Raw genomic sequence first — 13,484 nt, 5'->3', positions numbered from 1 at the left:
AAGTGTAAAATAACTATAATTCATAGAACTTGAAGCCTTGCTAAAAGATCAGCTTTCTAAAGACGTTACTTAGTTAAGGAACATTTGCAGGGATGGAGTTGCTCCTTAGACATAGTATTTTCACTGTGTATCAGCTGAAGCTGTGTTACACTTTGCATCGCCCTAACAGTGGTAAAAAATGCATCCTGAGTTAAGGATGAAACTGAATCTTAAGGAGTTTGATTAACCAGGATCACAAGAAGCTGGTGGTGAAACAAACACCAAAACCAAGTTGTTCGGTTTTGTTTTTAATGACATGATGTATACCAAGTTGGCATGTAATGATTGAAAAGGTTTTCATTTACATAGGGTATTTAATAGCTTCATGAATAGCAGGTGTTCTTGCTACTCAAACATTTGAAGATCCATTGGTGCTTTGAGAACCCTTATTCAAATATTCATATACATGTCTTTTGGATTTATAATCCTGGATAACAATTAGTTCGCCCTCTTTCATACAGGAAATGTTAATTATTAATTACACTGTTGAAAATGGACAGTGCTGCCAGTGGTACTTGCAAAACTAAGGTACTGGGCTGCCCAGCTTCAGTGATGAAAGGGGAACTTAGAAGTACTGGTGACTGGCTTAGAGCCTGTACCAGCAGGGCTTCATGGTAGAGGTCATAGAACATCTCAAGTTGGAAGGGGCCTGTAAAGATCATTGAGTCCAACTCCCTGCTCCTCACAGGACTACGTAAAATTAAACCAGTCAAATTAACCCAGCCATGCCTTTTTGTGCATCTCCTCTGTAGGGTATGATTTATGCTTAGCACATACCGTGCCATGGAAGTATGGTTCTTGAATAGGAGAATCAGCAAATATGTGAATATCTTCCCATTCCTGGTAACATGAAATCTGGTAACATGAACTGGCTAAGACTGTCAAAAAACAATTTGCAAAGCCAGCAAAGAGGGTTATTGCAACTTCAGAGAGAAATTGTGTGTTGGAGTTGGAAGAGATCAATCATTGTCAAGGCAACATCTCCACTAGAAAAGATAGGTACCTGTGAGCTTGGAGACTTGCAAATCCACATTTGCTGGCACCCAAATACTTTGCAAAGCAGCTTCCAGGCATGTAGTGGTTTTGGCTGGGGTAGAGTTCATGTTCTTCACAGGGGCTAGCATCCCACTCCCTTCCTCAGCCTATAAAGTGGCTGTCTTTACTGATCCTGCTTTACCACTGCTTGTGAGTCTTCCAGCATTCTCAGTAATTAGCTGACAATTTATGTTACTAGTTTTTAGTAAATCATATCACTGCCTCCATATTCTGCATCCCATATGGTTTTTTGTGGTCCTTTTCTCCTGTCTTACTTACAACTACTGGCCACGCCAGCTTCTCTAGCTTGTGTGTCTGCTGTAACCCTCCATCCCCTACAGCTCCCACCATGGTGAACACAACCTCGTGACCTTCAACTGCGGTATCTCCTTGCATCAGATTAATAGTTTTCATGTCCACAGTGCTTATCAACTGATTTAGGAATGACGGTATGCTTAAGAACAGATGGAATTCCTTATTCTTTATGTAGTCTTATATATGCTAAAGATGACCTTGGCTTCTCAGGGGCAGTGGCATTGCTATAGCTTTTGTCCAATTCTGGCCTTTGCTAACCTTGGTACCTTTAGATTGCTTTATTTAACAGCCTAAGTGTCACTGAAATGGGGAATAAAATTCCTTAACACCAATGTAGTATTAAGAAGCAGGCATTCTTTATTACAGCGCCAGATGCACAGGGAATAATTCCTTCTAGTGTGCATCCCCACCGGAGTTCATTTTTGACATTTACATGTGACAGTTAACACACCATGCCTATCTAATACATAATCATCAACCTGACTAAACATCCGCTTCTTCCATTGGCCTGTATCTTCTGTGCTTAGATTTAAAGCTACAGTGTGATTTTAATTCACACTGCACGCTCAGGAGGAGTGGGGGCTAGTCCTTTCATCCCTTGATTGAGTCGGTGGTCGCAATCTCCCCTTCACAGAATTACCCTCTCCCCAGTTTCTGCTTCAGCGCCTTCTGGGCCAAGATATTCCCTTTTATCACTGCTGTCTTCACCTCTGGCTTTCCCTTATCTTCGCACCCTTCTTTGTGGCAGGATGTCTCCACTGTTAGTCTTTTAGGAGGTTCTCCTTAGAGAGGCATGCATTGCTAATACCCACTTATCTGGCTTAATCATTATTTACTACCTTGTTAAAATTCTCAGGTGTTAGTTTCTACTCCTAACTATGATCCTTTCTTAACGACTAACTCCTATGCTATTCCATTTCATCCAAGAAGAATATATATACATTTGAGGTAAGGTAAGGATCTTCCCTTATCAATTGCTGCATCCACAAAGCTCTGTGCTTTCTCAAATATGCAAACAGAATGTGAGTCATCAGTTCTAAAGTCTATGCTCTGCCTAACACAGTCTTATGTGCTGGCTTTTGCAGTGGATTGGACTGTGCCACTTACTATCTCTCACAGGGTAGTTTCCCTTCCTGAAAGAATTCATGTACCACCAGGCTTCTGGTACCTAAACCCAAATTTAACAGATTTTCATTTTGAAATGAAGAGCTGATGGACAACTTGGAGAGGTAAAGCACCACCATGGCACCATTGGAAGAGTCGCAGTTAACAGCTGTGCAGATGCCCAATGAGACAGCAGAGGCTGACGGCATGTTGTGTGTCAGAAAAGCAGTGTTACACTATCTGGTTGCATGTTGTGTTGACTTACTAGCACATAAACCTTTCCTCCAAGCTTCAAGTTAGCACACTTTATTTTAGATTTACTCCCAGCTAAAGACAGTCTCCTGGTAGCTCATTTTGCTGTAGCAATTTGACCCCAGGTATTTCAGCTATTGTGGTGGAAGAAGGTACCACGTTTGATAGACATGGTGAACCTTCTCACTGCAGCAAGAATTACAGGCAAGATTTGTGGTTACTTCATTCACCAAGCCCAGTAAGGCTGCCACTGGGAGGTCTGGCAATGAGACAGCAGGAACAAGTAGAGGATTTTTTTCCATACTGTTTCCAACATCTCCCCCATTTCTTGCAGCCATTTATCTCTCATCTTTATTTCCTTATTTCTTCTCACACTTCATACGTTACATTAACAGTTTGAGCACACAAACCCCAATAATTTCCCCACTGGTATATTCAGCTGCATCTGTACTTTTTTATTTTATGCACACAACAGTAACATAAGCAATTATAACTGTGCTTCAGCTAGCACAAGTAACTACCAGCTAGACTTCCCAAACCACTGATTTCCTGTTTTGCATCATTACCCTGCCTTTGTACTAAAATGAACTTCCTTAAGTGGTGACGCTGTGGCAGAAAACAATAAACCTCAGATAGCACCACTCACTGATATCAATGCATTCTGTAGTCACAGTAATGTCTGCTGGTGTGGCCTTGGGAAAGTATTGGGTCAGCAGTATTTCCCAAGATGTCAAACTGGATTGTCTGTATGATTTGGTAAATTATTTTGTATGTAGTAACATTGCTACTTGAATAGTTTTGCGAGAATGGTTCCCAACGGAAAACAGGATGTTTTTCTGTATTGGTGTTGCTTTTACATTTGCTGCTGCTGCTCTTATGTGTAAGAAGCTGGTAGGATCTGAGGAAAGCATCTTTTTGAGTGTATCCTCCTTCCTTTGGCTTAAAACACCTGCATCAAATCTATGGTGAGAACCAGTGAAACAGAAGGAGCTTCACGGGATATCTCCCAGGACATCTGTCATGGAGGAGTGTGCTGAGGGATACCTGAACCTAGTCAAATTGGGGTCCTGGGTGTTGTCATGAGCTCAGTTGGTGCTGGCAGGCCATGGGTTAAGTGTTGGAGGAAATGCAGTACAGTCATGTGCAAGAACTTAGAGGTGCTTTGCATCTCCGAGGGAACGTACACTGAGAAGTGAGGTGCCTGAAGCATGCAGACAGGCGGGCACCCAGAGGTTTGCAGAAAGGTGAAAAGTGTGTTCTAGCAGGGGGAACTTTCATACACAGAGAAGTTCTGGAAAGAGTGTGGGCAGCAATACATGAGTGCCCTACACCTGTTTGATTTTCTTAGAAACAGTCTGATACTGCAGCACTGAAAATACTGACTAGCCACGGAACTGCTGCGCCCTCTGGAGCATCATCTCTTGGAGACACATAGAGATCTGTCTTTGTGCAACCCAGCATTTCTAGTGGGAGTGAATGTGCTGCAGGTTAGCCAGCTGCCACTGCTGCATGAAAAGCATCCCGTCAAGAAAACAGGTATTCAAGCGGTTTTGAGTCATGTGGTGTAACAGATAGGAAGTGAGGTAAAAAAAAAAACACACTTGAACTGAGCTTGTCTGACATGCTCAGAAAAGCATGTCAGAATAAGAATAAGAATATGCAGCATTAGGGGAAAAAAAAACTGAGACTGAGCTCCTTTCAGGTACAGGGACTGATTAAATCTTTTAGACAGGACTGAGTTTGCAGTTGGACTTGACAATCTTAGAGCTCGTTTCCAACCTTAATGATTCTATGATTCTGTGACTCTATGAGTTTTTGTAGCCAGGAGAAATATATTAACCAAACCATGTTTATTAGGTTTTGGAGGATGTTTAGGGTTTTTTGGAGAGGGGGTTACAGGGAGATTGTAGGAGAGAAGTTGAGAGGAAGAAGAGAAGAAGCAATTCAGAGCTTATTTGACTACTAGGAGCCTAGGCCATCATGTAGTCTTTTTCAGTAATTGAAGATAAACTGTTCAGCTCAAGAGCTGAGGCCAAGAAGTGAAACAAAGTGTTCCTCAAAACAAGGAAGGGAAATAATTCTTCATGCAACAGACTAGTAATGAAAACATAACATGTTTGTGCAGCTTACCATCTTACAAAAAAAGACCCTTAACGGTTAGCTGTCATTGTTTTGCATAGTAATTAGAAAGTATTTATTTAAAAATTCATATAATCATCATGTTAATTGAGAGAGGTAATTATGTATACTGGTGCAGCTAGAACACGTGGCTTTGCAACATCTGAAGTATTAGTTCTCTTACAACTTGCTCTTGCTCTGCAATTTACTGACCTGCTGTTGGTCATAGGCCATATCCCTTTGTGTACATAGGGTTATTACCTCTTCTACAACATATGCTTCTTTTCCAACACAGAGAGCCATGAGCACTCTGAGCCTGTATGATTTCAAGATGTGAACCAGTTTGTCTGGCCTTATTGTCACCGAAATCAGGAATAAACCTCATAACGCCAATGTAGTGTTAAAAGGCAGGCATTCTTTATTTTGTGCGCCGGATGCATGGGGAATCGCTCCTCCTAAGATGTACACGCAGTCAGATCTCATTGTGCCAGATAAGTACATGCTTTATGTACATATTCATTAGTTTTCTGGTAAAAGTTATACATATTCATCATATGCAAATTTCATTTGCACATGCCTGTTGGTGTCTCCCCATGGTCGTTAGTGTTCTCTGGATGAAGGACATACTCTTCCTCACTGTGTCCGCTAGTTAACCCTTGCTTTCGCGCAAACTCAGTTCTGAGATTACATATGTACTATCCTTGAGGGATGGTCCGTTCTGGTTCAGTGTTTGCTCTGCAGTTCCTTATCTTTATGGTTCTGTACATCTGCTTTTCTTAAGGTCAAATGTCATCATAACTTTGTTTAGGTGCTTCTTGTCTTCAGGCCTTTCTGGCTCCCCCAAAGCAACAAGTTTCAGTCACCGTGCAGGCTGTTCCTGTTAAGGCTACCTCATTATCCTGGCTAAGTTTTCGCTTTGGGCCCCAGCATTTGTTGAGCTACACTAGATTGCATTAGTAACGCCCAACTATCTATCCCCTGAATCATTGCTACCTGAAAATGAGGCTTTAATCCTTAAAACACAGGTTTGGACCCTAAGCACTAAGAGTGAGGGTTTGGGACCTAAAAATTAGGGTTTGAGCCTTAAAAGAGGGGTTCTGACAGAAACATATTGTCTATTGTTTCATTCGCATTAATGATTAACTAATGACTAAAATACAGACCAAAGAATACACTGATTGTCCCCAGACTTAATTTTCAGTTGGATAGTATAGCTTGGTTGGTTAACTTCATCACCCTGGTTATATTATGACATTTTGCTATGTCATTTTCCTTCCAAAGAGCAAGGCCAAATTAAAAAAAATCATTTACTGCAAACTGCCCTTCATCCTCCTCTGTAGACCATGGCAGCTTGGGGCAGCATCAGCAGATTTAAGGAGACATATCAGGGAAAGGAGGTTGCAGAGCATGAAAGGAAATGATTGCCCTTCGTTTTTAAGACTTCAACTTGGGGAATGTTCAGTTAGCAACAAAAGGAGTAAATCAGTTGAGAACTACAAATGATACAGCATCAAAAAATAAAGATGTCAGTTTTGGTCTTGGATGATTGCTCACTCACATACTAAAATAATTCTATCACCAGACCATCTGTCTGTGTTATTAATGGGGTGTCTGTTTTAACAAATGAATGGTGTTAGCATAATATTTAGCAAGCTTGTGCAATGCACAGTCATTAACTGTACATTAACTGTACACAGAAGGATAGGAAATAATATAACTTTCATAGGGTTTGACATTTACTGACCAATATCAATATCATATGCTGAGGAAGTCACAGAAAACACAACATTAATATTCATTACAGTAATGTATTTGTAGGTCATCCAATTCTGCATACCCTCATTTTAGTGTAATCGCCTCAACAAGTTCCATCAATTTATTAATAGAAGAGCAAACCAAATAGAGAATTGATGCGTGACTTGAATTTACCCCAAGGGACTGGAGCAGAGGGAAGAGCCAGAAGCACAAGCCTTCAGGTTAACCAAAGGTCACTCTGAAAAGGTTAACTGCTGAATTCATCCTGAGGTAGCAGGTGGAAGTGCTATTTTGCAAGAACACCATGCCTGAAGTTAAAGGTATAATCTGTCCTAATCTGTTAAGAAAAGAACTGATGATTTGCTTTGGTAAGTCTTTCTCAGGATATCAGAAATTTGGAGCACAGACAAGATTTGTCATGCTTAATCATACTGATGAAGGAGCATATTCCTTGGGAATCCATGTGTACCAAAAACCTGTGGGCTGCCTGCTTTCCTGGGGATTGCCTCAGAAGTGGGGTTTTGCAGCTGATCTCTCCAAAGTGAGCCCATAATTTTGGTTCTGATAGATTTTGCAGAAACTGATGCCAAGGGCAATCTCAGCATCAAGTGTCATAAATCACAGTCCCTGAGCTTCAGAAACACAGCTGGGTCTGTTCCTGATACATGACAGCTTGGTTACTAGGACTTCTGCCCTCAGTTCATGGACTGTTAGGTAGATGGCTCTGTAGGAAAGGGGCAATGGAAAGACACACTTCCATTTTGATCTTACTTTAAGACCTGGAGAAAAAATAACCCAAAAGACAGCTGAGAAGACTGTACCCAGATATACCAAGTCTCTGTGGCACTATGTCCATTGGATGAGGCAAAATGCCTCAACCAGTGGAAGGCTTCTCACCTCCCTAGGAACAGCCCTGGATAGGCAGATGGTAGCAATTCAACAGCTAATGCTTTCTGGGGTGACAGAGGGGGCATTTCCTTCACCGCACTGTGCATCTGGCTGTGTCTCAGAGCTGAGGTTCCATAACACAAAACCTTCAACAGCAACGTGAGTTCTACATACTCCCACTCCTCCTCCTCCCCTTTGTCTTCCTCCCTCCCAACATGGTGTGCTGACCCCTCAGTAGTGGCCAGGGTCACAGGTTATTGCCAAGCTGAACCAATTTCCTGCCTTTTGTGGCAATGAGAGAACAGCTAAGCCCAATATCTCTGCCAAGTTCCTCTCCCTGTAAGTCTACAGCCATGCAGACAGCTCTGCCTTGCTGCCAGACAGTACTGCTGGTAGGCTGGGGAAAGCTTGGTGAGATTGTCATCCCTAAGATGCTTCTTAGAGACCTACATAATGTTTGTGAATGCTATTAATGTTGCAGAAAGTATTGAATATTTTACAGTCCTGCCAAAGCTCTGTGGCACAGCCGTGACATTAGGAAATACCGTTCCACCCCAGAGATATCACTGGTCCTGGCATTGCTATTAGGTCAATGAGACTGGGAGTGCTTTTCTCCTCAAATGGGGCTGTGCAGAGGGACAGCAGATGGACTGTATAAGGCACACTGCTCAAAAAGGGAGAGTATCTTGCTTGGCATCATCCTTTCTGCTCCACAGGTACCAATATCCATGGAAGCCAGACTCTGTGAGAAGGAAAGTGGTGTGTAGGAGGATATTTAATCTGAAAGGGCAGTTTCCATGTGAATTGTACATGGTGTTATTTCACTGACAGGGCATCTAAATTATAGCAGATTAAGATGTAGATGTAATGGTTTGTGTTCGAACAGAAGCAAGGCAGTTTACATCCTGGCCTTACTTGGTGAGACAGGGAACCGTTCCTCTGTATGGCTGACCTAGGTATATGCAGGTGTGGCTGCCATTATTACACCATCCTTTACAACATCTTACACCTCTGGTGGTAGGTAAATGGTACTTACCTACCTGCTACTATTTCTCTACTCTTCTCCCCAAAAGCTGCTCTGTGGGTTGTTATCTACCCACAAATTAGTGGGCCAATTTACATTTCCCTGGAAATTTTCTGGGGAGATGTATGATGTGCCTTTTGGGTAGCAACTTCAGCTGCTGTACTTTGGCCCCTGAAAGACAACCACCTGTTACTCAGGCAAGAAGCACCTGCTCTGCAATTGGCAGTGTTGAGCAAGTATACAAAGAACTGATAAACAGCAGAATACTAGGGATAAGCAAAGGGCAGAGGACTCAGAGAACACCTGTTCTTCAGATCTCAGTTCCCAATGAATGCACACAGATTTCAGTGCTACCTTTGCTGGGCTGTCCTAGGACAGTGTTGTTGATGCAACAGATGCATCAACAACCTGGTGGACAAGCAAAGCAGAAAAATAGAAAGTGAAATCAGAATGTTGTTATAAATAGAGGTAGATGGAAAAAGATAATCCAGAAGAAAAATTATCTCCTAATGATCTTCCCCCTACTGCTAGTTACAGGGTTGTCAGTAGCAAACAGAACACATCACAGAGAGAATCTGTGGCTGAAGCCCAATAATAATAAGAGAAAAGGAAGAGAAGAACAAAACCAAGTCAGTACAAGATAGGGAGAGAGGATACACGAAATGTATAGATAACAACATTAAACACAAATTCTACATTTCTTAGCCCTATGTGGCAATCCCTCTCCCAGCTGCATATCAGACTATGTGCTTACATTGAAACTTGCTTGCTTTTCCTAGCTGTCTTCTCCCAGTCAATCCACATGAAACCAGTCCTGCTTGATCTGAGCATCTCCATGCTGGATATCCAGCCTAGATCCTGTCTGGGACTTAGAACACCCTCTCCTCCCTGTGAAAGGAGTATCCCCTGAGCCATTGCAAGGCTGCATGGACCATGGTGTGGGTCAGTGTCATAAGCTAGCAGCCTTGGGAGAATGTGTCTTCATCTGGAACGCTATGTGTAGTACCTAACATGTTTCTTCAAATTTGCTTCAAAGTCCTATTTTTTCTTCCCTGTAAAAAAGCTAGCTGTTTCTTTTTATATTGCTGACATTGGAGGAGCAAGAGCACAGAGATTGCTTTGGTGAGCTAGACCTGCCCTGTGAAAGCATCTTCCCATAGGTAACTTTTTCTGTTTAGGAGGGACTATGGCTTTTGCAAACTCACAGCCTCCTTAACCCTTCTTACCTGGAAAGAGGCACAGCAGTGGGCTGTTCTAACCAATGATCAAGGAGAGCAGGGCATTTTCTTTCTCTATATAGGTACAGTGCTCTGTTTTTGCAGAGTGAACTACAAAAATCTCCTCCTTGATTTGAAAGTAATTGTCTTTGGCTGAACCACATACAAGATAGTTCTTCTAAGGATACTGTACAAATGTGGTGCTGTGTGGCTGGTCTCCTGAAAAGGGTGATTATACCTACTTTTAAAAAGCTTGATTATTTATGTAGCAGTAACAGCTAAATCCAAGCATTAAACAAACATACTACTCAAGGTACAGGTATATAATACCATGAGGCTCTTGCTGCTTTGTTGGCTCTGACGGCCACAGTCTTTGGTGGGTTTTGGTGTCTGAGGCTGAGACGGCCAGTCTTGAGAGTTCTTTGACAAGGGAAGCCAGAACTGATGCGAGTTGTCTGCTCTTTTCCTCAAGCTCTGCCGTGTCACTGGCATTTATACAGATTGTTCTGTAGGCCAAGACCAGCATCATCCAAACGTATGTCTCAAGGTTACAGTCCAGGGCCTTTGGTGTGCAGGATGACCCTGGCAAGAGCAGGGGTTGTTGCTGGGTAAGAAGGCTGCAGGGCTCCAGGCAGAGCACTGTGAAGGAAATATGTAGTGAGAGCCAGACACGTCCAGTTTGGGCTTGTGAAAACTGGATGTAGGCTCCCTCTGACCTGGGCTGGTGCCTGGGATGCTTCCTGGGGCAGATAGTGCAAGCTGGGGTGTGTGGAGGATCTCAGCTGAGGGTGCCAGGGCAGCTCTGGGGCTCTGATAGCTCCCTAGGACTGCTCTTCAGATCCCCACATGACAGGGTGGTGACATGGGGTGCCTCTTCAGATCACTCTGTGTCTCACTCCAGTTTGGTACTTTTACTGGTCACTGGATTAAAAAGTGAAATAAACCTGATGTCAGGAAAAAGAAATTTGGAAATAACTTTACTTTTCTTTTTTAGTAGTTGAGTGGGTTTGGCTGAGTCAGCTGTTGGTATCTTCATGTATATCGATATATATTAATTTCTTTGCTTACTCTAACATGATGCCTGTGATAATGTATAATGTTAGATTGCCCTACACTAAATTCTAAACTTTTCCCCCCCAACTTAAAATGCATGTGTGTCCTTGACCTCACTGCTTCCTTTTCAGCTTGCACAAGGGAAAGATGACCTGAACTTCTGGGGTCAGTTTCTGCAGGTCTTCCTTTAATATAAGAAAATAAAGACTAATTCTGTAAAGCTGCAAGCAAGTAAATTCAAGGGACACCTCTCTGTACTTCAAAACCCGAAGTGATCTTGCTTTCCTTGAACTACTGCAGCACAAAGGTTAATTGCAGTTCTATCTAAATTAAACTACTCAGGCAAAAGTGTATGTCTTACTTTAGAAGAGAAAATAATAATTCCAGTTGGAAGGGACCTACAACAATCATCAAGTCCAACTGCCTGACCACCTCTGGGCTGACCAAAAATTAAAGCATGCTATTAAGGACATTGTCCAAATGCCTCTTCAACACTGGCAGGCTTGGAGCATCAACCACCTCTCTAGGAAGCCTGTTGCAGTGTTTGACCACCTTCTCGGTAAAGAAGTGTTTCCTAATGTCAAGTCTGAACTTCCCTTGATGCAACTTTGAACTATTCCCAGGCATCCTGTCAATGGATCCCAGGAAGAAGAGATCAGCACCTCCCTCTCCACTTCCCCTCCTCAGGAAGCCATTGAGAGCAATGAGGTCGCCCCGAAGCCTGCTTTTCTCCAAACTAGACAAACCCAGAGTCCTCAGCTGCTCCTCATAGGACATGCCTTCCAGCCCTTCCACCAGCTTTGTTGCCCATCTCTGGACACACTCAGGTGCCTTAACTTCCTTCTTACACTGTGGGACCCAGAACTGCACACAACACTCAAGGTAAGGCCACACAAACGCTAAATACAGTGGGATAATCACCTTATTCAGTCGGCTGGTTATGCTGTATTTGATGCAGCTCAGGATGGTATTTGCCCCCCTTGGCTGCCAGGGCACAGCACTGACTCATATTGAGCTTAGTGTCAACCAGCACCCTGCAGATCCCTTTCTGCAGGGCTGCTCTCCAGCCACTCCTCTCCTGATTTATACTTATGTCCAACATTACTCCATCCCAAATGCAGAATCCAGCATTTGTTCTTGTTAAATATTATGACACTGATGATTGCTCAATGCTCCAATCTATCTAGAACACTCTGCAAGGCCTCTTGTCTCTTGAAAGAGTCAACAGCACCTCCCAGTGTAGAATCATCAGCAAACTTGCTAATGGTGCATTCAACTCCTGCCACCAGTTCATTGATAAAAATATCAAACAAGATTGGCCCTAGAACTGAGCCCTGAGGAGCACCACTGGTGACTGGTCACCAGCCAGAGGTAGCCCCCTTCACTACAGCCCCTTGAGCCCTGCTGTTCAGCCAGTTCTTCACCCAGTGCACCATGTACCTGCTCATCTCACAGCTGGACTAGTTGTCCAGAATGACGCTGTGAAGGACAGTATCAAAATCCTTACTAAAACCCAGAAAAACTACATCCACCTCCTTCCCTTCATTCCCTGGACAGGTGACATTATCATAGAAAGATATCAGATTAATTAAACAGGACTTTCCCTCTGTGAACCCATGTTGGCTGTGCCTGATGATTGCAATGTCCTTTACATGCCTTTCAACAGCACCCAGTATGACCTTCCCTATAATTCTTCCAGGTATTGAGGTTAGACTCTGTAGTTTCCTGGGTCTTCCCTTATGCCCTTGTTGTAAACTGGAATAACACCAATGAGCTTCCAGTCAGCGGGGACCTCCCCAGACTCCTAACACCTTTGGTAGATGATTGAGAGGGGTCCTGCTGTAACATCTGCTAGCTCTTTCAGTACTCTGGGATCAATCTCACCAGGCCCCATGCACTTACGAACACTCAACAGATAAAACCGGCCCTTTATAACTGCAGTACCCACAAATGCAAAGTCACTGTTCCCACAGCCATGGTCCTCCAATTCAGAGGACCGGACAGCCCAATGTCTACTGCCAATCCCAATGTCTACTGTCAGTATTAAACAGTGAGGCTTAAAAAGCATTGAATGCTTTTGCTTTTTCTTCATTCCTGTTTGACAGAGATATTTTACTTTTCTGTGGTTTAAAACATGTGTGTTGAAAGGGTTAACTCAGTAACACCACAAGGACATACAGTTTTCATAATGTCAGTCTGAAATAATTCTGACACTAATGCATTCACACAATGCTGCAGAAAGTATATGTCTGTGAGTATATTTTGCTAAAAATTAGCAAGAAATATATAGATCAATACACTTCTAATAGCCTAGAATAATTTTCTATATTTTAAAAGGAAACTGTGCGATCCAGCCACAAAAGAATTCCTACTTTCATTTACTTTGTTAATGAAAATGTTAAACCACAAAGAATATTCAGTGTCAGTAAAATTAGGAACTTCAAAATTGTATTTGTTTTTCAGGAAAATAAAACTTGAACATGAAAATTGAACTAATGTAGCACTACTAAGATACTTTCTAATCTACTGTAAAACTAGTTTACTTAAAATATACAGACACATGCAAAAGAATCCAGAAGGTTTGCTTGACCCTGATTAAAAATAGGGCTTCCATATACAATCCCTCTGCAAATGGCTAACCCTGAGGTAAACCAAAACAAAATAAACTCTGATTTCTGCCATAA

This window comes from Phalacrocorax carbo, chromosome Z (genome assembly GCF_963921805.1).
Source record: "Phalacrocorax carbo chromosome Z, bPhaCar2.1, whole genome shotgun sequence".
Classification (NCBI taxonomy): domain Eukaryota; kingdom Metazoa; phylum Chordata; class Aves; order Suliformes; family Phalacrocoracidae; genus Phalacrocorax; species Phalacrocorax carbo.
This window is presented reverse-complemented; position numbering follows the sequence as displayed.